Source organism: Heteronotia binoei, chromosome 8 (assembly GCF_032191835.1).
Source record: "Heteronotia binoei isolate CCM8104 ecotype False Entrance Well chromosome 8, APGP_CSIRO_Hbin_v1, whole genome shotgun sequence".
NCBI lineage: Eukaryota > Metazoa > Chordata > Lepidosauria > Squamata > Gekkonidae > Heteronotia > Heteronotia binoei.
Genome location: NC_083230.1, coordinates 94,764,795 through 94,788,690, shown reverse-complemented (window position 1 = coordinate 94,788,690; position 23,896 = coordinate 94,764,795). Strand labels below are relative to the sequence as shown.

At 40.8% G+C, this 23,896-nt stretch overlaps 1 protein-coding gene across 2 annotated transcripts in view; it reads right to left on the bottom strand.

Moving 5' to 3' along the window:
* The window catches only part of KIAA1549 (KIAA1549 ortholog), a 177,063-nt gene that overhangs the window by 89,483 nt on the left and 63,684 nt on the right, over positions 1 to 23,896 (bottom strand). The gene's annotated exons all lie outside the window — the stretch shown is intronic.

Genomic DNA, 23,896 nt, shown 5'->3' with positions numbered 1-23,896 from the left:
AACATTTTCAATCTAGCTTGGTGGGAGATATGTCTAGGCTAGAACATGCTCTCTTTGTATGAGGTTTCTATTTGCAGGGTGAGTTTTTTAGTACAAGGAGAGCACTAAAATAAGACTTCTCATAAACTATTTTACCATCTCAGAATTACACAGCCTCTTTATTCTCCATGTGCAGACCTAGAATTGGCTACGTCTGGTGGGCACCTTGCAACATACTCAGTATTTCCATATAAGTATGTCATGTAGAAGAAAATAGATCTTTCATGGAAGCTTGACTGGCATAACTGATCTTTTCATAGAGAAAAGGTTCCCTAGAATCCACTTAAACCGCTGCTCTAAAAATGATTACATGGCTTCACCTGACCCATTGCCATGAACAACCCTTGACCATTGTCCCAGTTTTGACAGCACTACATTCTCCTGATTTATAGATTTTGCCTTCTTAAAAGTTATTAAACCATTAACTGAGGATCACAACATAAGGTATACTAAGAAAGAGACAGCTGCTGTAATGGCTACAAAATAAAATTTCAATCACAATGTGTGTATATTTTTTCTCTTTTTTTAGTGCAACTTACTCCAAATAGTATTACAAAAACCAGACTAAGTTCACACAATATTTCCAGATAAATGTCTCGTTCCAGTGTTCCTTCTTCAGTGGACCATGTATAATGAAACAGGCTATGACCTGTAATATTCTGTCAAGATTCTGATTATTTATGCCATATACAAAGTTATTTTAGAAGAGGCACCATCCATGTCAATCCTAGATGACTTAAGAGCTGTCTTTTCCCTATGGTATAGCCTTCTTAAAAGTCAGGCTGTCCTCTCAATCTCTTAAATCACACAAAAATATACACAAAACAATTACAGCAAAGCATTCCATGAAGCAGAGTTTTAAAAATTGTGCTCTAAGGAAACTGGGGTTTTCTCAATGAGGAGGTAAGTCGTAGTAAGTAAGTTTCCTTGAGAGACTTCTCAGTTCCTACTACTGCTAATCTTTTCCTGCATTGTGCATATAACTGAAGTGTGCTTAGAGAGCACACAAAAGCTTACATTCTCAATAAAACTTGGTTGGTCTTACAGGTGCAACTTGACGCCTGCCTTGTTCAACTGCTTCAGACCAACATGGCTGCCCTCTTGGATCTATGAGAATGTAAGGTTTGTTCAAGGGCACGCACTCTACTCCTATCATGTGATAAAGATGCCCAATGGACTAGCAGGAGCCATGCAAGAACACAAGTGACCTACAGCAGTCCTAGAAATTTCCTCAGCAGACATGTCAACATTAAAATGACTTCCTGAATAAATAATGACTGTAAACAGTTGGCCTAGAGATAGAGTACCCAGTTTGCTGGGGTAAAGTGTAGATGACTGGGGAAGGCAATGGCAAACCACCCCGGAAAAAGTCTGCCAAGAAAACACTGTGATATGACATCACCCCATGGGTCAGTAACAACTTAGAGAAACAATAAAAATTAGTACTGTATAGGACAACTTAATTTGAATTTCCCCTAAATTAAAGATGGCTACTAGGAAATGTAAAAAAATCCATCCTTAAAGGGAAAAAACATTGTTGCACCTAGTTGGAATTTAAAAAAACAAACATCAAATTCCTTGCAGCTTGAGGTTATTCACAAAGCAAGCCTGGGAATATGCTTGGCATTGTTTTTTGTTTGTTTTTTGCATTTGAGATCTCCTTAACAGATTTTAACCATAATCCAGATGCAAAAACGAGTCAACAATAATTACTCAAAACCCGAAGTACTGTAGAGGCTGCAGGACAAAAGTGCAGAAATACTTCATGGTAATGCAAAAGATCACCCAAAACATAGGAAACTTAATGAAAAAGCAAGCCATAGAGCCAGCATAATAAAAAGACATCTATGCAATAGTTTAACTGTTGGAAACAATTGCACATCATACTTCAAAGACTACTTTTTGCTGGGAGCATTTATGATTTTTGGCATTAGCTGTATGTGATGTCAACATGCAAGAAGCCATATGTTACAGGAAGAATAAGCACAACTTCAACTAGAATAAAAAAGTGAGTTCTAAAAATATCCCAAGATGTGATGGTAAGTAAACTAGTTTTTAAAATATCAGAGCTCCCATTACAACAACTGTTGGGAGATTTTGAGGGCAGTCCCTGAAGATGTCACTTCCAGGTGATGCTCTGGGAATTCTCCCTGATCTCTATGTAAAAGACCATAAAGATATGGTAAATTACTAGAGTGTCACTGTAAATATATTTTTTCTGGTCATTTTTTTCTACAGTTCCTAAATTTTTCAAGGGTGGGAAACTGGGGCAGAGAGTAGAGGAAATGGCAAGCCTAAAGTAATATTTTCTCCATGGGACTGCACTTTCCTTTTTATATTGGTCAATGGCTGACATTTATTCTTACAGGGAAAGTAAAACAATGAACCTGAGAGACAAGGTTGAGTGGAGACTAAACCTTGTATAGGCCCATCCCGAGATCTGTTTCTTGATAGTTCTTACTGTAGTCTGGAGAGACCAGTTGTAATTCTGGGAGAACTGGAAAGGAAAAGATTGGCAATGCTATCTGGGTGATGAAGCGAATTTTTAAAGCTTTTCCACAGCTCTTCTTTTACACCTTAATTATATAATCTAAATATAACAACTTTAAATGTCAAAAGACCTTATATTATTGCTCCCACTCAAACCTTTTAAGTAGTATGATTCACCCCAAACTTTGGTCTGATTGTATCAATGGTGTTCTCATGCACTCATACTCACAAATATATACATTTGCCATATATACAGGACCATACAAGCACACACATGTGTGCACACACACACACACACACACACACAGAAAACTGGCTAAAAGTGCTTCCTAATGATTTCCTACTTCATTTTCAATATCGCCATCTATTTTCCCTTTTGTGTCCATGTTGTTCAATTGTATCAGTCAAAGATTAGTTTAATTCTTGATCTCAGAAGTCAAGATAAGGTTTTCAGTGTTTTTAAGGTGTTTTCTCCTACAAAAATAAAAGCAACCAGACCACTGGCACTGCTTCAGTTGTTCCCTAACTGCTTTTCTTTATGTGAACCATTATTTCAATGCTAAACCTTTTAAATATATCTGCCATTATTTCTCCTCTTAGTTGTGCACTTATGTGCAATACTAGTACAATTAACCCTCAAATACTTTTGGTATGGTAACCATGGATAGAAGTCCTACTGTCAAAATACACAAATCCACCCACTTCTCCAACATCTTGGAATCACAAACACAAACATATGGAATCAATTCTGCATTCTTCAAAGGCCTCAGTAGTGCCTGGATATACAGAACCTGGAAATCCCCATCTGGACAGCTATCAAGGCTAAACCCAAGCCCTTTTCATACCCCACCATGAAACATGCCAGGAACCTACCATGTGTGCATCACTCATGATCCTTCCCACAGACACGATTGCCATATTAAGTGAACAGGGTCCATCCGCATGTTTATCATGCATATACAGCTTCCATCCATATAAACATGAACCCTGAGAAATCCACTAGTTGCCTCATGTGTACTGGAACCATACGTTTCCACTATGCACAACTGTAATGTCTGAAAACATATCTACTCAGAGACTGGTCTATGTTCCTGTTTACTCGGAAGGAAGTCCCAATCAACTCAATGGATTTCATCTGCAAATAAGTAAGCACAAACTAACATTTGTTGTGGCTACCACTAACACTTTAGAAAACCAAGCTGCAAGATGAGGTCTGAGTGAGATTGTACATGATGACAACAATCAAATTGGTATATATAAATTTGATAGAAACTGTCTTGTGATCAGTCTAACAGGCTGCATTAAGATAAAATGTCCACCAATATCTACAATCTAGTAGTCTTCTATGACAGACTGCTTTAAAAGCTCACAAATGCTGTAAAAATATGTGATGGACTGTGAAGGGTTAATGACTCACAAAGCCTGACAGCTTCTGAGTGACAGGCTACTCAGAGTTCATTGGATAGCATTGGTTGAGAAGAAAGAGTTAGGAACTCACTGCTGAAGAGAATTCAGTTTAGCACTGACGGAGGACTCAGAATGTGGCAAGGTGGAGTGGGAGTATCACTGAAGACCACCACTGGGGCCAGAAATAGGGACAGAGCTTCTAGTAGAGAATTCCCTTCACGAAAAGGGAGACAGCTCTAAGGAATGGAGTGGTCCTTGGTTTTTTAGAGAAGGATCTGGTAGTGTATCCCTGACTTCTGAAACCTGAACAGTCAGTTAAACTCAAGAAGTTTAACTGGAGTGTCTAACAGATTTTGAAACCAAAGCCTCTCATCTCAAAGATTCTAAGACTTTGTGAAAAGCTTAAAACCGTTACTTGCTGGAAACATATTAACTGCAGCTTGTGAATTTACTTAGTTATACTACAATTATTATTGATTCAACTCAGACATTTTACCCCGATTTTACCTAACCTTTCCCCCTCTACAACAAATAAATTTTGTGCTTATTTTTGAACTTTTAAAAGACTCTTATGTGCTGTTTTCAGAAGTATAAGTTTAAGAAGGAGATCTTGTCTATTTCCTCAAATTCCTGGGCTGAACCAGCATAAAACTATAATAACATGACAGGGTGGGACAGCCATAAACCTTCATATAAGAAGAAAATAGATAAAGGAGCTGCTCAGCCAGAAAGAAAGGGAAAGAGTGACAAAAGAGAGTGAACGACAAAAGAGAGTGAGAATGCCATAAAAAGGTAGTCCCCTGTGCAAGCACCAGTCATTTCCATACCTTCTTATAATTCTTTTTACTGGCACAGATTCTTTATCTAAGTCTTAACTCAGTCAAAGAACACAGTCCCCATTACTCCTGACTGAACCTCAACATGTTGTTAAAGTCCCCAGTTTAGCTGCTGGTATACACTTCTTCTAACTTCTGAAGTTTAGAAACTTGCAAGTACAAGATGCTGTTCCAATCTTAATCTTCTGGTTACTTTAATTAACATGACAGCCGTTTGAAACAAAAGAAGTTTTAGGATAGCCTACTTCAAGAGAAATATCTGTTTTTATAACACATATTCATTGATCATTTCTTTCTCTTCTTTAAAGTATCATTTTTTAAAGCTAGTTACTCTGTGCTAACCTGTAAAGTAAGTATACGGTACAAAGATGATGTGTTGGATTCAACAGTAACTCTGCACCAGCAGAAAAGGGGGAGTAATCTGCTCAAATTCTCCCTTCCACTTCAGACCCTCAATTTGACCCCCTTGCTATTTTTGAGGATTCTACATTTTCTCAGTGGAAGCAAAGTCATGTTGCATAAACATTAATGGCTTTGGTGGTTAGTGCTGGATCCAATCCAAAGTGTTTTCCACTATTCTGTGATGTAAATTGTTGTAAATTTCATTTTAAAGGCCAGGCCAGCATTTACAATTTTCTCCAGACATGCACTTACTTACATGTACAGATATAATACAAGCATAAAGTTACCGTAGATATTGGCAGTATAAATTTCTGGGGTTCTGGAAGCACTTTTTCTGAGGAAGAAGCTGCTGGTAACAACATGTGTTATCACCTGGCTCCAAGCCTCATTTTGGGCAGAAGCTCACAGGAGCGGAGCACCAGAACCTCTACATTTTATTGTGCTCTTTCTTACCCCTCCCCCCCCCCAATTCTTACTTCTGGGCTCCACTGTTCAGACCCCCTGTGAGAATTCTTGCTGAACTCTCAGGTTTGACAAACTTTCTAATATTTTTCCCCACAAAAAAAAGGGAAAATAACCAAAACATATAAGGCAGACAAATGGAAATCTTCATCATGCCACTTTGACCACATAGGACAAAGTAACTTAAGAAGTATGATGGGAGTAAGGTTTTATTATGACAATTATAATTTAAGAAGCATTTTAAGGTAGATGCTGAGCTGATATAATTTAATACATGTTCTGGTGATGTCAGGGGTATGTGACATAAGCAAATGAGTTGTGATAATGAGCTCCAGCACCTCTTTTTCTACGAGATGACCCCTGCCTGGTTCACTTATTACATGCCATGCACTCAGGGAAAAAAATCAATATTACTGATTCTGATATAACATGGCTTCCATTTTGTGGGATGGCCTATCTGACGAGGTCAGGAAGGTTCCTAAAGCTCTCTTTTTGCAGAATGTGTAAAGGTGGATGCTTTTGAAAAGAGAACAGGAGTGTGGTAAAATGGAACAGTGCAAGAGGACACTGTTTATGTTCAGTATAGTGTTGTAGTTGTCTGAACTGTTAAAGACACTTTTCTTCTTTCCTCTTCCTTGTACTGCACTTTTTAATGTTTTTGTTTCATTTGCTTCCTTCATCTACTGCACTGTTTATTGGATATATGAGACTGTTTTCATTTCATTCTCTAATGGCATGATCCAATTTTATTTAATTGTTTACTATATGTATTATACTGGTCTTCATTACAGTGTTTTTATAATTCTGTAATTCACCCTGTATCTCAGTAAGAAAGTCAGATAACGAATGAAGTAAACCACACAATTTATAGTGAATACCAGTCCTCCGTGGTTGGGGGTATTCTCAAAAATTCTTCCTGTTTCAGACTCCATCCCAGTTTGTTTTTTTAAGTAAGGATTGGAGGTGATCTTGAAAGTAAGTCTTCATACACCAGAACTCCACTTTCCAATGCTGATGTATATCACCAGCAAAAGAGAATGCAGGTCCTGCTGCCTTTCTGCTTCTTTGGAGGAGCTGGTCAAGGGGAAACAGTGTATTCTAGAATGTCTCTCCTTTTCACTGTGTTACGTATGTGGACTCAAGAGAAGACTTTGGATATTCCCGCCGGGCTCATTGGAGCCAGGCGGACTGAGCTTGGGGACTTGGGAACAAAGGGCTGCAGGATCCAAATCCCTGCAGCCCTAGACCAATCACAAGCCCCCACCGGTTTGAATGACTCAATGATGTGCTAGCGTGGGAATCCAGAGATGTATATAAGTTGGGCCGGTAGGCCCCATCCTCAGTCTTGTACTGTAACCTTTTCTATGTGATTCCTATTAAAGAGCTTGTTATTACTTACTCTGAGATTCTGCCATGCATAGAACTCACTATATTATACACTGTTTCTTCCTTCAGCTTTTAAAGGATACAACCTTGTTCTCTACTGCAGTGTGGTAACACAGCCATTAATAGCCCCAAAGAGGGGTATTGGATTGAGGCCCATATTTTGCCTCAGGGAGGAAATGTAATAAAACTATGGACAACCAGAATTGTTTCCGTGTTATCTCTAACCCACACAGCTTCCACTGTGCATCCCACTGAAGAAGTGTCCAGTTTGGGCGACATTTCAGAAAATTTTATTTCAGCTTACTAAATGTTACAAAACTTTTCTCCTCGCTAGATAATCAATCAGAATGGGTTTTATATCTTAATTTAAAAGAACCATTAATATTTGCCATAGATTTAGTGAAATGCTGTATTCATCATAGTATAACTGAAGGTCACAAAATTTGGACTATTTCAGAAGTACTCTCAAAGAGGGCAAAAGAGAAAATGTGTGAGCCAAGGGACAGGGGTCACAGACAAAGAACCACAAGGTGGGTTTGGGAACTGAGCTGGATGCATCAAGTAATTTCTCTGAATATTCTGCAAGCTCTGTCTGTCTTAAAGCAGATTTCAGTATTTCTACACTGTAAATACTTCCCTCTCTGTGGTCCACCTTGTAGAGAGCTGTTTCTTTGAAGAATGGCTCACAGAGATTAAAGAGATGACTATGAAGTAGCAAGAGAATCAGTGAAGCTACTCTCTGTTCCACCTTGGTTTCTTCACTTTCAGACGACCCACACTTTTGCCAAATTTGCCTGTGAAACCCAACCATAAAGACCTGACCCTCCTGAGAAAGAACATGCCAAAATTTTATAAAAGCCGAATTCCAACAAAATTCATGTCCTGCAGAGTTTAGAAGAGATAAAAGCCGGTTGGAATACACACTGTCCTGGAAAAAAATGCTCCTATGAATGTTAGAAAACTGTAGGTCTAAACCCATAGCACACACACAAAAAATACTTGTCAGAAAAATGGGAATACTATCGGCAACATTTTACTTCCCCTGAATTTTTGCAGCTTAGTGCAAAAGCTGGATGATAAAATGCTTCTGATGCACGAATGCATCTTCCAGCTGTTTCCCCAACTGGAGCTCTTGTACCAATCTGCTCTTTAAACCAGGATGGTTTAAACCCTACTTGGGAATTTGTTTTTTTTTTGGGGGGGGGGGGTGTGCTGGCAGTGGAGCAGTTCAGCTGAAAAATAAACTCTGAATCCAGCTTAAGAGTGTGCCTCTGGATCACAGGCATTAAACATTGTAAGAAATGAATCGAATCTGCATAGCTTGTTTTATAAAGGTCATGACATTTGCCATCCAATTTTAGCCAGCCTGTCAGATTCTCTCATTCCCTTTTGATAACAGGCTCAAACGTGACATGCAAAGGAAACAGTTTTCTTATCCTTTTACAGAAAGAGAAAATTTGCCTGGAGCACAAGCTCTTTACTTGGTCTTAATGCATTAAAGCAACCCTGTCAAAGTATACTACTGGAAACAACCTACCCACATTAATTCTTTTTCATCTTCTGTTTCAACACCCTGGGTCAGTTGCATCACTTGCATAAACAGGCTGAACTCCTGACCCTCCCCAGAGAGGGCAAATTCACTCACTCCCAGAATGAACTGAGTCTCCAGAGTTCAAGAATTTCCTTCTCCTCCACACAGTAAATGCCAAAGAAAATATTGCTGTGAAATTGCTAATTACTGGGAACCATTCTATATTCCAGTGAAGAACTAAGAATGGTTCTATCACCAGTATGGTTAGCTCTAAAAGGAATGAAGCCAGGGCCTAGGACCCAAAAATGTTAAAGTTTCTCAGTGAACACTAATTGTTAGTAAACAGTCTCCTGAGAACTCAATTTACCCTTGGAAAATTTGGAGACTGTGCCCCTCCAAACAGAAGAGAACAGGAGGAGTGCAAATAGATCCAGGTGGGCAGCCATGTTGGTCTGAAGCAGTAGAACAAAGTAGGAGTCAAGTATCACCTTTAAGACCAATGAAGTTTTATTCAGAATGTAAGTTTTCGTATGCAAGCCTACTTCTTCAGACAAGGGGATGGGGTACAGTGAGCTGAAATACATATAGCTGGTGGTTTAAGAGTGTAAACTGATACAAAGTTAGGATCAAATGGCAAAATAGTGTAATAAACTGGAAGACTATTTGGTCTGGATAGCATTTGCTTGGAAAACCAATAAAAGGTAATAAAAGTTGCCTGTTAATTGCTCTTGCTACAAGTCTCTCTCGGCTTGGCTTCGCGAACGAAGATTTAAGAAGGGTGCAATAGTCCACGTCTGCTGCAGGCTCGCTGGTGGCTGACAAGACCAATGCGGGACAGGCAGGTCCGGCCACAGTGGCTGCAGGGAAAAGTCTGATTTAGGGTTGGTGCTGTAGCAGTGCGATTCTTCCTCAATCTCCTTTTGTCCTCAAGACCAGCTATGCGTGCGTTCTCAAAAGAAGAAACAGCCTGGTGGATGGTGTGCCTCCATGCTTTGCGATCTGAGGCTAGGTCAGACCACTGGTGATGGTTGATGCGACAGGTGCCAAGGGATTTCTTCAAGGAGTCCTTGTACCTCTTCTTTGGTGCCCCTCTATTTCGATGGCCGGTGGAGAGTTCGCCATACAGGGCAATCTTGGGAAGGCGGTGGTTTTCCATCCTAGAAATATGCCCTGCCCAGCGCAGCTGCGTCTTCAACAGTAGGTAAAACAAAAGGACATGCATTTCCTAGTGATGTTCTTGTCCACCTAATTTACTTTTTAACATGTAACATGTATTATAAACATAATTCTGTACATTATAAACATCATTCTAGCTAGAAAACAATAATACATTAAAATATAGTGAAAATGGGTTAAGTATATGTAATGAGAAAAACAGCCAATATTTGAGTATGTTAATACAAAAAATATTATTCTAATACACTATTCTAAAAGAGAAATACATTGGAATATTACAGAGCTATAACTGAGTGAGGAGTGCAAGTAAGAAGGTAGCCCATGAAATTGGTACAGACTGAAAAAAGATGGGGGTTAAAGCAACCTGAGGTGCAGGTTTTCTCTAAGAATACGTAGCCCTGCAAGAGTGCCTCTTTGATTCCATCTGTGCTCTACATTTAAACGAAGCAAGCATAAACACCATAAATCTATTATTGCATCCTCTCCTCTAAAGAGAAATAACCCCTGGAACTTCTCACTGTTCAGGAATCTGGGGCAAGTTTAGAAGTATCATTGGTCCCACATCCTCTGAAGTATGTACATGCCTTGGCCTGAATTTTTAAGAAATCTACTCACTTTTCTAGCAATACACTGCAATACTTAAACAGGAAGTATATTCAGAGCCCATCTTGACTTTCCTTCTTGCTAGTACTAAGGCAGCACAGGAATGCCTCTTGAGATTCCAGGGTAAAAGATCCGAGATCCTCACAGTACATTCTGCATAAGGTAATATTGACAAAAGTTTTTTGACTGTTGTCCCAAGGCTGTGAGCACAGCCACTTTCTTGAAAGGAACTTTTATGTTTAGGACTGTTGTGTAATGCAGGAATTTGAAGGAAGTGTAAGAGAAGCTTGATTTCTGTTACAGGGAGAAATCCCTTCAGGAAAAGGTACTAAATTTCTAATAGATGCTCTTCAAGAGCAGGGCCATTCAAATTCATTTTCAACATCATTCTAGCAAAATGTAGTAGCTACTATAGGAGAGAAGAAGGAAGTAAAAGAATCTGTATGAAATTTTTAGACCACCACATTTCATTTAATCTTCCCAACATCTTCTGTTCGGTAGGTTAGGAAAAGAGATTGTGATATGCTAAGTTCAGCTAAGAAGTTTCTAAAGTGATTACAAATTTGAACCCGGAAAAATTCTGGTCCAAGTCCATTACTCTTATCAGCAGAAGAATCTTAATGTACAGAAAGATAACACTGGAGTATTTGCTTTTAATAGGAACAAGGAGCAGCTATAATTTATTTCATTTTTATCTCACCCTTCCTCTAAGGAGCTCATACACACTTTTCCACCTTCCAGTTTATTCTCACAACAAACTTGTGAGGCAGGTAGGCTGAGAGGGCTTGACAAGCTAAGGTCACCCAAATGAGCTTCATGGTACACCATCTGAACCTGGTTCCACTTGATTGCCTCCAGTTTCTAAAAATGCTGTTCTTGCCCAAATCCCCAACCAATCATTGCCCAAAAAAATTCTAAAGCTTTTCCATAATGATTTTTCCGTGGACACAAATTTATCTTTATAGAGGACAAGATGTAAAACAGGTGTCTGCAATCCTGAATAATTGCTTTACACACTTACATGCACACACACACAGAAGAGTGAAACATATTGCCTCCCAAGGATGTGCATTTGCACGATGAACCACGTGGGAAATTGCTAGAAACTGGATTAGGTGATGTCAATTTTGCAGAGAGGAAATGCTATTAATAAACGCTTTAAAACAAGGAGTATGAAAGAGGGGTTCAGCAGTGTCTCACTATGCTCCTAGTTTGCCTTGGGGAAACACGGTCTTCTTACGACAGATGGCTATTAGGCATGTGAAACGCAATAGCCTCTTATTCAGCCCAGCCATGAGAAAGAGGGTGGGCAGGGTATCATGTGAATGCTTTCAGCCATATCCACTCTTTGATGCTTTCAGCAATGGACCCTTTTACTGGTGGCTACCTATCCTTTACACTGCATTGCTTCTTCCATCTGCAGCATGACCTTGGGGTTTAGGGTTTCCTGCAGCACCACTTCAATTATTTACCTGACATGTAATAGAGCTTTTGTTATATTGGGGAAATTATTCTTCTTCAACAAGTAGAGAACAGTGTCCTTCGTTTCTTTCCACTTAGGTTTTGCCTGGCTGTTGTAACTTAAATAGATAGATTAAACAAATTCCTTTTTAAAAAAAAATTGTTCTCAACATAAAGCTTAATGTACCTTAAATGTGGAAATATTGGTCAATTTATTTACTTTGTTGGTACCTTATCTTTCTCTTCAATGGAGACTCAAATTGGCTTACATCTTTCTCCTCTCCTCCATTTATCCTCATAACAACATTATAATTTAAGTAATTTAGGCAAAGTGTATGTGACTGGCCCAAGGTCAGTCAGCAAGCTTCCCTGGCAGAGTGGGGATTCAAACTTGGGTATCCCATATACAAAACCAACACAGGAACATAAGAAGAGTCCTACTGGATCAGACCAGTTGTCCATCTAGTCCAGCAAGCTATCTCACACAGTGGCCAAGCAAATTACTACTGAAGGCCAACAGAAGGGCATAGAGAAGTTAAGGCCTTCACCTGATGTTGGCTCCTGGCACTGGTATTAAGAGGTTTACTGCCTCTGAATGCACAGATCCCCTTTAGTCACCATGGCTAGTAGCCACTGATATGACTTCGCCCCCTTAAAAACTGTCTATATGTCAAAGAAGAGGAAATACTGCAGTTACAGAGTCAGGCCACCATTTGTATTTTACTTAATGGTCTTCCTGGACAAATCTAACCATATATTTACTCCTTCTTTCCTCCAACAAGCTATTGGTGGTACGTAGAATCATACAGTTGGAACGTACCTCCAGGGTAATCTAGTTCAGCCCCCTGCACTATACAGGAAATTCATAAATACCTCCACATAAATTTCTTTTCTTCATTTCATCCTCACAATAACCTGTGAGGTAGATCAAAGTGAAAATGTGACTCGACCAATGAGCTTCATGGTTAAGCAGAGATCTGAACTCCAGCCTTGCCTCCTACCCCAGCACCCTAGCCCCCACCCCATTCCCAGTGATTCTGTCAGGGTCAGACGTGGAGGAAGAAATCCAAGGCTCTGACTCAAGAGGATCAGCAAACGGACTACAAAAGCAGGCTGCAGCTTTGCATTTGAAATAAATCATCTAAAGGGGGCCCCAATGCCACCACCAGGTCCACAGTCTAAGATTTACCTAACTGAATAATAATAATAAATTTTAATTTATATCCCACCCTCCCCGCCGAAGCAGGCTCAGGGCGGCTTACATGACATAGTACATTGTACCATGATACAACAATAAAATTCAGAACAATTTAAAATTAAAATACAATTACATAAAAACAACATTTGAATTAATAATTTAAATTACAATATAACATAAAATGGTGCTACAGTCTTAATATGCACATGTACACAGTTTTTGTGGTGATGGTGAAATGGTTCCACCTTAAAAAACCAGCTGAAAGAGGAAGGTTTTACAAGCCCGACGGAACTGATTAAGGCTCCATAGGGCCCGTACCTCCTCTGGTAGCTGGTTCCACCATTGGGGTGCTGTTACCGAGAAGGGCCGCTCCCTTGTCACTTTTAATTTGGCCTCTTTTGGCCCAGGGATTTTCAGCAGATTTTGTGAGCTAGATCTCAGTACTCTCTGGGGAACATATGGGGAGAGATGGTCTCTAAGGTAGACAGGTCCTCAGCCATATAGGGCTTTAAAAGTGATAACCAGCACCTTGTAACAAACTTGGTACACAATAGGCAGCCAATGCAGTTCCCGCAGCACAGGCTGCACATGTTCCCGCCTAGGGAGTCCCATTAACAGCCTGGCTGCCGCATTCTGCACTAGCTGCAGTTTCTGAGTTTGGCACAGGGGCAGCCCCATGTAGAGGGCATTACAGTAGTCTAACCTCGAGGTGACCATTGCATGTATCACTGTTGCCAGGTCGTCACGCTCCAGGAAGGGAGCCAGCTGCCTTGCCTGCCTAAGATGAAAAAAGGTGGATTTAGCAGTGGCTGCTATCTGGGCTTCCATTGTCAGAGAAGACTCCAGTAGCACCCCCAAGCTCTTGACCCTGCGCACTGCTTCCAGTGGCGCACCATCAAAAGCTGGTAGGGGAATTTTCCCTCCCAGACCGCCATGGCCCAGGCAAAGGACCTCTGTCTTCGCTGGATTTAACGTCAACCCACTCAGCCTAAGCCAGCCTGCCATGGCTTGCAGCGCCAGGTCCAGATTTTTAGGGACATCGTCAGTCCAGCCGTCCATCTAGCTGCAACAGAAGCTTCCTAGGGGTTTTGTGTAAACACAGAAAATCTAAGAAAATTCCAAAAGTTTCAACTCCTACTGTTCCTTGCCAGAGATCAAGACAAGTGTGTAAAGGAGGACTGTTGGATTTATCCCCTCCTAGCCCCTGAACAGGACCGGATCTACATGTTTTTTGAGGGGGGGCAAAATTAAAAAATGACGCCCCCTTTTGGGCCATTCTGTCTTATGGTCCCATAGACTACAATGGACTCCATGTCCAATTTGGCGCCCCCCTCCATTGGTGCCCGGGGCAAGCACCCCCCTCTGCCCCCCTAGATCCGGCCCTGCCCCTGAATCGCATGTTGCAAGCCATGCACAGACCTTGAGCCGCAGATAAGGTAAGACCAAGATTATGCACCATTCTCTGCTGCCAGAGACTGTTGGCAACGATTGGAGAAAATCACATGATATACTGCCCACAGTTCTGGAGAGTCAGTATAAGCTTCCATGCACAGAGTATTATCATTAAAAGGGACTTGACCTAACCAATACTCCCTCTAAGCTGTGGAGTCTTGTGAGCAAAAATTCTACCTTGTGAGTGACTGGCATTAAAGCTATGAGCTACTGCATAGATTAGTTTGCTCTGGGGCCATTTTCCTGAGCGAAGACAAAAATCTGTGAGCCAGAGGCTAAAGTACTGTGAGCTAGCTCACACTAACGCAGTTTAGAGGGAACACTGGATCTAAACTAGCCTAGGAGAGTGTCAAAATGTAGTCAAGCTACTTGAACACCTTTAAGTGCTATGTATTATGAACTGTATGAATCCAAATAGTATCAGAATAACTACAGATAGTCTCAATATAAAATGAAATATACTAATTGTTACAATTTCATTCATATACATATAATTACAACAACCCCCAAGGATATATATTAGTAAATAGACCAAAAAAAACAAATGATGCAATACAACCCAAACTCTCCCAGTTGTTCAGCTCGTATCCCTGCACAATTTCAATAGTCTTCTTGTCCTTCTGAACACAACCAAACACAAATTTTCAGGTTATTCTAATCATAGCAAAAATATCTCCAACATTTACACTGGAACACCATTTTTCATTCTTCCCACTGGAACAATTCTCAGTCTTATTAGTAATAGTAAAGTGTTCTCCTGATGGGGCATGGAGATTTCCTGGAATTACAACTGATATCTAGATGACAGAGATCTGTCCCCCTGGAGCAAATGGCTGCTTTGGAGGGTGGACTTTGTGGCATCATGTGCCACTGAGGTCCTTCCCTAAGCTCCAGGTCCAAATTTCCTGGAATTTTCCAACTAGAAGTTAGCCACCCTAACCTAAATCCCACTCCTATATTATTGGGGTGAAAATATTGCCTGTCTTTGCAGGGTTGTTGCAAACATATTTAATGTTTTATTATGTGTTTTGAACACTCTTCAGTACTATGCATCATAACAATAATAGTAATGATAATAATTATAAGCACATCTAGCATTTGTATAGGCATCCACTTCGACAGCTCAAAATTTTATCACATACCCCTATCCCAGTAATCACTTTACCTTCACAATGACCCCATGTGGCAGGGAGCAAGACTGATTGATCAAAACCCATCAAGCTTCAACACTAAGCAGGGATTTGAACCTGAGTCTCTTAGATCCTAGTCCAACATAGTGTCTTCATACAGACCTTGTCCTGTTTTTTCTCAATAAATTACTGTTACCTACTCTGCATAAAACAGGTTGCTTTTAAGCCATCACAGCGCTGGAATCCCAACATCTATTTAACATTAATGCTTCCACTCTTCAGAGACAGAATCTTCCATGACAGAGCGATAAGCACATCCATTAAAAAAAGATGATGAATGGTGGAAGAGTGGATAATTTGGCACTCCTACTATAATATGTCTCAGTCTATTAATTTTAGAGTTTTTTTACACATTCAAGTCATGTGGTTACTCTTAATGGACATTGTGCACTGAAAGGTTTCCATCAGTATGGAGACAGGCCTTTTGGAAATGCAAACTCTTCTCATGCACTGATTGATTTTATTTTTTTTTAAGTAGAGTTGTTTTAAATTTCTGACAGGACTATTTATAAGTTTTCTGTTGCAAGTTGGACTGTCAGTGCTTTAAAGCAAAGTAAAATTAAACAAATTCCTTCAGAGAATGTGCAGAACACAATGGAAAAGAGGGAGAAGGATATATGGTACATCAAATGGACAGCTCTTTTTGAAAAGAGAATAAAACCAAAACCAAAAACCATCATTAGAACTGAGCCAGCTGGGTTGGGAAACAGATAGTTGCTAGGAAGGTGAGTGGTGTTGTTGGGTTTTGTTTGCCTTTCCTATACTGTTCAATTACTGGGGAGCATTAACTGAGGTTGTTTTGGGAGAGGACAGAGTTTGAGTGTAAGTGCTTGTAGTCTTCTGGAGACTGAAGTTTTTGTCTGAGTCTGTTTGAGTGCCTGTCTGGTGTTGCTCACTAACTAAGGTCTGTTCACCTGAAGCTGACTGAAGGTCCTGCTGGGAGGTGGGAGCTATGGGCCATTGAACTGTACAGTTCCTCCTAGGTTGAACTAAAGGGCAAGAGTCAAAGGGCTCTTAGAGATTTGCATGAACTGAAAATGAACCAAAATTCATCATGAACTGGCCCCATTCATGGTTCACAAGACTTGGTTTGTGCCATCCCACCCCACAAACCTCCCAGGTGGTTTTGGAAAGTTTGTGTAGTTTGTGATAGCTGGTGCTGGGGCTTTGAGAAGGCATTTAAAGAGACTGCAGTCTCTTTAAATGTTCTCTCTAAGCCTTGCTGTTATGGTGATGCAACTTGGCAAGTGAACTCAGAAGGAAAAATCCATTTTTACAAGCTGCACTGCTGCTACCCCTGCAGCAGCATGACTTACAAGTGAATTAAGTCCCCTTACAAGGGACCCCTTCCTTGAGTGATGGACCAATACTCTCTCGTACCAAGTATACCTTTGGAGGACTGGGGTAAGATGGGCTTCCAGTAATGGGTGATTTGATCATTAAGGATATAGAAAGGAGGGCCTGTGATGGGCATTTTCACCACATGATGACTTGCCAGCATGGTTCAAAGACTGCAGACATTACATGCTGCTGAGATATGTTGATAGATAGTGCTGGGGAGGAGTCAGCAGTCATGGTGCACATTGGCACCAATGACATTGGAAAATGTAGTTGCGTGGAAGGGAGTCTGAGGAATTGAGACAAAATGAAGTGACCAGAGATTAAATTCTAGAGCTATAGGGGAAATTAAAAGGCAATTAAGTCTCCTGATCTTAATGGGTTCTTAACAAACTCAAATGTGAGATGATCTACTAACCCATGTATGTAACCTATCAGTAAATTCAGCCAATCAACGAGAAGATAAGAGAGTAGCAAATGTGACACCAATTTTTCAACAGGGATCTGAGAACCAGGAAATTACAGACCAGTCAGTCTAACATCTATCCTAGGCAACTTAGTAGAAACTTTAATCAATGATAGCATTGTTAAGCACATAGAGGGACAAAGCCTGCTAAGGGAAAATCAGCATGGCTTCTGCAAAGGGAAGTCTTGCCTTTTGGAGTTCTTTGAGAAACTCAACAAGACAATGGAGATCTGGTAAACCTTATATATTTGGACTTTCAAAAGGCTTTTGACAAGTTATCTCACCAAAGACTCTTGACATTTAATAGTTATGGAATAAGAGGACAGGTTTTCTTATGGATTAAAAAGTGGTTAAGTGAAAGGAAGCAAAGAATAGGAATAGATGGAGAGTTCTCAAAAGGGAGGGAAGTAAACAGTGAAGTCCCACAAGGATCAGTATTGAGCCCAGTACTGTTTAATTTATTCATCAATGATCTGAAACTAGGAGTGAATAGTGTAGTTGCCAAGTCTGCAGATGACACAAAACGGTTCAGGATGGTGAAAACCGGTTCAGGATGGTGAATTTGACTGTGTCAAATTCATTTGTTATGAGGACTGGATTTTACATAAATGGAACTTTATGGGGCCAGTCCATGCATGTCATAAAATGCAATGTCAGGTATCAGAGATATAAACTTTATAAAGGATACAGACAAACACAAGTAAAGATTTTTTTCTTAAAATACAAACATGCTTAAAGCTCTTGTGATATTTTGTTTATTTAACAGTCTTTGATAACTGACAACTCTCAAACTCCCCCCCCCACACACACACACCCTTAAAAGATGCCTGCCTAAAATGGAAAGGCAAGGAAATAGTGGGATTTGGCAATGCAATTTTTAAAGTAAAACATCAAGAAAAAGCACAAGGATCACAGCAGAAACTCATAATATAAAATGCTCTGAGCCTAAGAAAACACGAAACTGTTTGGCATTGCAAGCTTCTCCCTCCCAGGTATTCTCATGGCTCTCCAGTGTAATATCCACTTTGACTGTGGTTCCCAGGTTAGAGTACTCACTTAGGCACCCGTTCTCAGGTCCATTCAGCAGAGACAAGCTGGAGCAAACCATCCAACTGTTTATTTGCAAGGAGACAGCTCCAACAAGCAGCAACTTCAGCGGCATACAAAACTAGAAAGTGAAACTACTTGAGCCCCACTATATTGAAATACATTGTAGCACAAAGTCACAACATGGAATGGATTTTCCATTAAGGTATCTGGGCCCAGATAAGACTATTCTGGTATTTGAATCACAGCTCCAAGAATGAAATGACAGTCTCTGGGAGTAGCAGAAGCATTCTGGGATTGGAATGAGAGCCCCCAAAGAGGAATTCCAATTCATTCCCAGAATGCTGCTGCTACTCCTAGGGGCTGTAATTCCACTCTGCATCCTGTCATTCCAGTTCCAGAACAAAGATTCTGTTGCTAGGGTCTATCATTCCACTCTGGGGGCTGTCAATCCAGTCACAGAGCACTGTTTCTATTGCTAGGAACAATCCCCAAGTAGTCTATCTGGGTGCAGAGAAATTAATGGAAAATCCATTCTGCATTTTCTTTGCACCTTCGCAAGCCTAAAAGAGCTTCTTGCTGAAGCAGGCAAAGACAAGGCAGAAGGAGCTGGGAAGTTCAACAACCTCCAGCATCAAAGGGTGAGGGAAAGCAGGGAAGGAGGAGGTGGAGGGAGAAAAGAGCTGGTTCCATCCCCTGGGCTATAATTTGACACCCCTGTGACAGAGGTTTATAAAATGTGGTGGAGAGAGTTGACAGAAAGAACTTTTTCTCCCTCACCCAAAATACTAGAACTTAAGGGCATCCAATGAAATAAATGGGCAGTAGGTTCAAGGTGGACAAAAAGAAATACTGCTTTACAGAGTAAAATGTGGAATTCACTGCCAGAGGATGTAGTTATAAACAGCTTTAGATAAATTTACAGATGATAAGTCTATCAATGGCTACTAGCCATGGTGACTGAGTGGAACCTCCATATTCAGAGGCACTAACACTCTGAATCACAGAGCCAGGAGACAACATCAGGTTAAGGCCTCAGCCTCTATGCCCTATTGTAGGCTATTCAGATGAACTGGTTGCCCACTGAACTAGATGAACCACTGGTCTGATCCAGCAGGGCTCTTCTTATGTTATGTTCTTACTAGAGAGAAAGAGTTGTACTACATAACTGATTTACTCATGTAACCAAGAAGTCCCCCCAACTACCAAAAAGAAGATGAAGAAGAAGATATTGGATTTATATCCCGCCCTCCACTCCGAAGAGCCTCAGAGCGGCTCACAATCTCCTTTACCTTCCTCCCCCACAACAGACACCCTGTGAGGTGGAGGGCTGGAGAGGGCTCTCACAGCAGCTGCCCTTTCAAGGACAACCTCTGTCAGAGCTATGGCTGACCCAAGGCCATTCCAGCAGGTGCAAGTGGAGGAGTGGGGAATCAAACTCTCCCAGATAAGAGTCCGCACACTTAACCACTACACCAAACTCAGTCTTTGTCTGCACTCAACCAACACTAGGATAAAAAAGAGTGTTGGTATCCAACCAGTGAGGCTCAACTTGGGCTCAAAATCATGACATTCACTGGCTGACCTTGCCATATTGTTCTCTTTCAGTTTACCCAAAGGGACTTTTGGAAGATCAAGTTACTCACAACCTCTACATGGTGTACATTTCTCTGACCTCCGTGGAGAAAAGGTGGGATTAAAAAGCAATACACAGGAGTGCTATGGGTGCCATAAAGGGCCATTTGGTAATGGGAACCACAGCTGTGTAATATCCTTCCCTTTGCAGGATCCTATCACTGACTTTTAAAAAAAATTCAGCAGGCTTTTAATAAAGGGACCAATCCCCCTGCCCCTTCCTGGTTGTTTAATGGTTAGTCTCGTCTGGTTTGGCTTTTTCCAACTGCTATTTTCCTCCTGTCATTGGTTTAAGGGCTGGTTCTGATTTTCTGTTTTTAATTGTTTATGAATTCATAAAGGTTTTTTTCCAGCTGTGAATCATCTCAAGCATGGGTCTAGAAAGGCAATACATAAATATTGAAAAAATACTTAATACTCTGGGGTCAGCAGTGGCCAAACTGTGGCTCAGGAGCAACATGTGGTTCTTTTGCACATATTGCATGGCTACTGAAGCCCCCACCACCCCATTGGTTGGCTTGGAGAAGGCATTTCTCACTTTAAACCACTTCACCAAGTCAGCTGGTGGCTTGGAGAATGCATTTAAAGTTGCTTTCCTTCCACCTCTCCTCCTCCCTCCCCATCTTCCTTCCTTCCTGTCTTGCAGCTCTCAAACATCGATTTATTCTATGTGGCTCTAACATTAAGCAAGTTTAGCCACCCCTGGTCTCTAAGGTGCTACTGAACTCAAAACTAGCTCTTCTACTACAGACCAACACTGCTACTTTCTTATGGCAGATAATGTACAGTGTCAGTCTTCATGTAACAGGCTTGAGTCTTGCCCAAGATGGGTCACAGCAGTGGCTCCAAGACCACCCTTTGGAAAGAGAGCTGGCTCTTTGTCATAGAAAAATGCACTCAATGCAGCTTGCTGCATTCATTGAACATCATGTTATTAAATTTCTCCACCATTAATTCACATCAAAAGATATTCAACGGAGGCCCTGACGTGGATAGTCCAGCCCAGGTAAGCTCGATCTCATCAGATCTCTGAAGCTAAGCAGGGTTGACTTTGGCAAGTACCTCCTTGGAATACCAGAGCTGGAAGCAGGGGCAGGCTTTATTCAGCCAGCTCCATTAATATCATCCGTGCCCCCAGTAGGGGTCAGTCACCAGAGATTGCCATGACTTCCAAGTGAATACATATACTCATACACACAAAAGAATACTAAATTTTAAAGAAGAGAGATGTTCAATGGAAAGTGATCCTATTCCATGATGGCTTTCATTTTCATAGCAAGCTGGTTAGGTGTGGGAAAACTTCCATGGAGACGTTCATATATGTGGTAAATACAGGATGATAGAAGAGATTTTCCTGGACTCCTCCCCTCTTGCTACAAACCTTCAATCTCCCTCCCCCCTTGTGTTGTTTCAGGGGTCCCCTACCCCAGTGACAGCCATGTTAAAGAATATTTTGGGCTGCAGCAGGAGAGGAAGGCCAGGAAGCCACACTCTGTGGATAGAAATACCTTCCATTAGCAGAAGTGTTCAGCAGGATCCAAGCCATAATGTCTAGACAGACTCTTTCTCTAAAAGCCATCAATTATGCCATTAGTCTGAACAGCCAGTTGAAGAGAAAACCATGAAAAATGGGGACCAGAAATGGCTGCAAGGCACAGCTTTTTGGATAGAAATTCTGACTGACAATGGTTTGAGCCTTTGGATGCTGTCCACTCCCCCCCTTTTTTTCTTTATTTTGGTCCTAACATTTGAAAAAACAGGCTAAAATGGTTCATATAGACAGCACTTGAGAGCAGAGTGTTTTGAACTGTGTTCTAGGAATCCTGATTTTCCTTGAAAACATATAAGGGCTCATCAGTGACACTTAAGATTACAAAAAACTTGTGTGCTTAGAAGGTAGTTTCTCTGCAAGCAACAGATTCATTCCTGGATGCTGTGTCTGTTTACACAGGAGGACAGGCACAAAAGTCCAGGACCAAATGGAGAGGGTACCCAAGAATGAGAATCCAATGCATTGAAATTCCAAGGTCAAGGTGCAGAAGAATCCTGGACAGATAATGAATATAGAAAGATCTGCTTCAGGGACAAAAGCTTGAAAACTTAACAGACTAATAATTCTCAAGGATCAATTGGCTGCAGTGCACAGATAGTAACAAAATTAAATCCTGTAAACATCCAGCAAGCCCTGGAGTTTGTTTGGCTTCTCATTTATTGTGTCTGAACTCTACTTTTCAGCTGAGTCTCCAGAAGACTTTCCCCTCACCCCCCCAAAAGGGGAAAACTTACCCTGACTTGGATAGCCCAGGCAAGTCTGATCTCATCAGATCTTGGGAGCCAAGCAGGGTCAACTCTGGGAAACCTCCTTGGGATGTCAGAAGGTGGGGGCAGAATTTATTTCGCCACCTCCCTGAATATCTTCCACGTTATCAGTAGAGATCAATCACCATGATTTCCAGGTGCACATACCCACATACTCACACATGAACACACACACACATGCACACACACACACAAATATATAAAAATACCCCAAAAATTTAAGGGACAAATTTAATGAAGGCAGCACTTCTTGCTTCTTCATATTTGTAAGCTCTAAATTATTCTAAATTGCCAAGAGAAAGCAAATCCAATTAAATAAACTCAGTATATTACTGGGATTACTATACAATCTGTTCAGGAAAAGCAAAGAAAAAACATAAGGAAAAGATATTTAAGCATCAGCACTATAACAGCTGAGATACGTGTTTTGATTTACAAATGAAATGGCCCATAAGAAATTGCATCAAGGGGACAACTTGGTAAACCATTTATTGCATGCCAATATTGCTTCTTCTAGGATCTTCTGTGATGAGAAGGCAGCATGTTCTTGTCAGATCTTGGAAGCTAAGCAAAGGTCAGTACACCTTCAGACACGGCCAGATTAAGGTTTTCTTGTGGCCTCTAAGTAAGAATCACTTGTCTCCTCCCTTGGTGCTGTGGGGGCTCAGCACTGTCTAGCAGTAGCACAGAACTTAGAGTGAATGGAATAGAGCACTCATGTCCTCTTCAACTGTGCTACCCAAGCACTGTGCCACCCTTGGTTACCACGGAAGGGTCTGCAGAGGAAGGCAATGGCAAAACCCCTCTAGCTCTCACTTGCCCTGAAAGTTCCTTGCTGTAGTCACCATTAGATGGGTACCACTTGCCAGCACTAAAGTATATACTATATAGGCTTTTCTGAGCTATTGGAGACTTGAGCAGAGGAGTCTCTTTTGAAAGACAGCCCATTGCTCTCAGCATTTTAGCCCCTCTGGAACATTTTACCTCTCATTAAATAAGGGGTTTTGAAAGGGGAAGCAGAGTTAGTTTACTACATCTACTTGGGAGTCCCTTGAGTAGAAAGAGATCCCTACATTGTCAATGGGTGGTCTAGTACTGCTACTTTATTACCATGGGGCCGATCACTATTGTTTCATACCTTTATTAAGAGAACCTACATAATAAATACACAGTTTTAAAAGTTATACGACTTCAATAAATTCTATGACAAGCAATAGGACAAGAATCATGTTAACCATCTGTTTTCCTAGAAATGAATGTGCAATTTGCAAGAAAGGCTCATTAATGCAGATTCTAAAGAAGGTCTTCCTAACATAGATTACATTTTGCAGAACATCAGCAGGTAATTTTTTTTCACTGCATTCTGATTTAAAAAGAATTGCAGAAGCATAATTACACCCTGTGAAACTTGTGTGCATCATTAAATGGAAAGGTAAGTATATATACCTGTAAATATAT